General features: G+C 45.0%; 1 non-coding gene across 1 annotated transcript; it reads left to right on the top strand.

Annotated features, from left to right (window-relative positions):
* The first annotated feature begins 503 nt into the window (after positions 1–503).
* On the top strand, positions 504–578 carry Trnas-cga (transfer RNA serine (anticodon CGA)). Its single transcript has one exon. It is a non-coding gene; the product is annotated as a tRNA-Ser (tRNA).
* Positions 579–2,709: the final 2,131 nt, after the last annotated feature.

The raw sequence follows: 2,709 nt of genomic DNA on the forward strand, positions 1-2,709 counted from the left end.
TACTACGAATAAATCAGTCTTTAATCAAAAAGCACCCAGCGAATGCAAAAGACAATGCAGCGCCGCAACTGAGTTGGAAGGTATGGCCTCACCAACCATACTTGCCCGATGCTGCGATATCGGATTCCATTTCTTCCGACCATTGCAACATTTTCTAAGCGGCAAAGCATTTTAAAATGTGAATGGTGCTCAAAATGCCATCTCCTAATATATTGCTCAAATACCAATCAATTTTTATCGATCCGGCATTTAAAATTTGCACGCTAGATGGCAAACGTTTGTTGATAAAAAGGGTGATGAAGTCATTGATTAAAAATAAAAACTTATTAACAATTCAAGTGTTTGATTTCAACGTAAATAAAAAATTACTTTTCGGTTCACCTAGCATTATGCACTCAGAGTGAGAATGAGAATTTTGGTTCGCAGGAGAGCTTCCGTATAGTTTGGAGGGTAGGAGACTAGATACTGGCAGAAGGAAAGCTGTGAGGAGGGGACGTGAGTCGTGCTTGGGTAGCTCAGTTGGTAGAGCACTTGCCCTCGAAAGTCAAAAGTCCCGAGTTCGAGTCTCGGTCCGGCACACAGTTTTAATCTGCGAGGAAGTTTCATTGCGCAGTCACATTGTAACGAAATAAACCTCTGTACAACAAAGGGTTGAGCAACAATTACATGACTACAAAAAGTAAAAAGACAGTTTTATACTTTCGTTTAAATGTTCAATAATAGTGGAGTTAAGTTATGCTTGGCATTCGGTGTCATCATAATTCCAATAATTTTACTACAGTACGTTTATAAATTGCTTTTATTGCCAACTTCATGTTCAGTGGCTGTCGTCGAAAAATAATGTAAAATAAAAATAAAAATGGTTCAAATGGCTCAGCATTATGGGACTTAACATCTGAGGTCATCAGTCTCCTAGAACTTAGATCTACTTAAACCTAACTAACCTAGGGACACAAGACACATCCATGCCCGAGGCAGGATTCGAACCTGCGGCCGTAGCAGTCGCGCGGTTCCAGACTGAAGCGCCTAAAACCGCTCGGGCACCGCTGCCGGAAAATAAAAAAGAAAAAAGTATTACAGTGCTAAGAACAATATTACAGTGTCACAAAGAGACATTACCTCGTCTACCCTTTCTTGAGAGTTATCACTTCCCGTACAGTGTATCTTCTTTTCATATTTCAGAATATTGTGAAATATTACAAATTTTCACATTACCTGCGACGAACTGTAAACCTCACTTCCTTTCCCCAAAGTAAAAATATTATTCTCAGAAATCCTTATGTGATGTTGTTTGCACTTTTTGATTTCGAATTTATTCTACCACCTGATCGTGATCAAACTGCAACAAATAGGATTAAGTGAAGCATAAAAGGAAAGTTTGTTATTACCTTAACAAGTTTAACGAGTAGCAAAACAATGGCGAGCAGTGGACTGTTGCTCTTCGGCGTGGAGGCGACAGTCGCGGAATGAGTTTGGGGCAACTTTTCACGTCCGGCTGCATCGCCGGGACGCGGGACAGGTGCAGTTATTCTAGCTAGTGGCGCGGACTAATCGCTCGTTAGCTGCTAGCGTGGGTGGCCATTCGCTAATTAACAGCGGAGGGTCCGGCTCGGGGTGCGTGCCCTCCCGAAGCCGCCGAGGCGATTCTGTCAACAACCGCCGAGCACTGCTGCACTGGCCGCGAAACCGTTTGTCTGTCTCGCTTAAGCTGTTCTCGTGGTTCTTTATGTGGTACTGTCCAGAAATCTCACAATATGTTTACAACGTATCCGTCCTCAACAGATATGTGACTCTAGCAATACCCATCTGTTCTAAGCGAGCTTCAGAATCCATTTGGTGACGACGAGGTACACTACTGGCCATTAAAACTTCTACACCACGAAAATGTGCTACAGACGCGAAATTTAACCGACAGGAAGAAGATGCTGTGATATGCAAATGATTAGCTTTTCAGACCATTCACACAAGGTGGGTGCCGGTGGCGACACCTACAACGTGCTGACATGAGGAAAGTTTCCAACCGGTTTCTCATACACAAAAAGCAGTTGACCGGCGTTGCCTGGTGAAACGTTGTTGTGATGCCTCGTGTAAGGAGGAGAAATGCGTACCATCACGTTTCCGACTTTGATAAAGGTCGGATTGTAGCCTATCGCGATTGCGGTTTATCGTATCACGACATTGTTGCTCGCGTTGGTCGACATCCAATAACTGTTAGCAGAATATGGAATCGGTGGGCTCAGGAGGGTAATACAGAACGCCGTGCTGGATCCCAACGGCCTCGTATCACTAGCAGTCGAGATGACAGGCATCTTATCCGCATGGCTGTAACGGGTCGTGCAGCGACGTCTCGATCCCCGAATCAACAGATGGGGACGTTTGGAAGACAACAACCGTCTGCACGAACAAATCGACGAATTTTGTAGCAGCATGGACAATGAGCTCGGAGTCCATGGCTGCGGTTACGCTTGACGCTGCATCACAGACAGGAGCGCCAGCGATGGTGTACTCAACGACGAACCTGGGTGCACGAATGGCAAAACGTCATTTTTTCGGATGAATCTAAGTTCTGTTTACAGCATCATGGTGGTCGCATCCGTGTTTGGCGACATCGCGGTGAACACACATTGGAAGCGTGTACTCGTCATCCCCATACTGGTGTATTACCTGGCGTGATGGTATGGGGTGCTATTGGTTACACGCCGCGGTTAC

Source organism: Schistocerca serialis, chromosome 5 (genome assembly GCF_023864345.2).
Source record: "Schistocerca serialis cubense isolate TAMUIC-IGC-003099 chromosome 5, iqSchSeri2.2, whole genome shotgun sequence".
In the NCBI taxonomy this organism is placed as follows: domain Eukaryota; kingdom Metazoa; phylum Arthropoda; class Insecta; order Orthoptera; family Acrididae; genus Schistocerca; species Schistocerca serialis.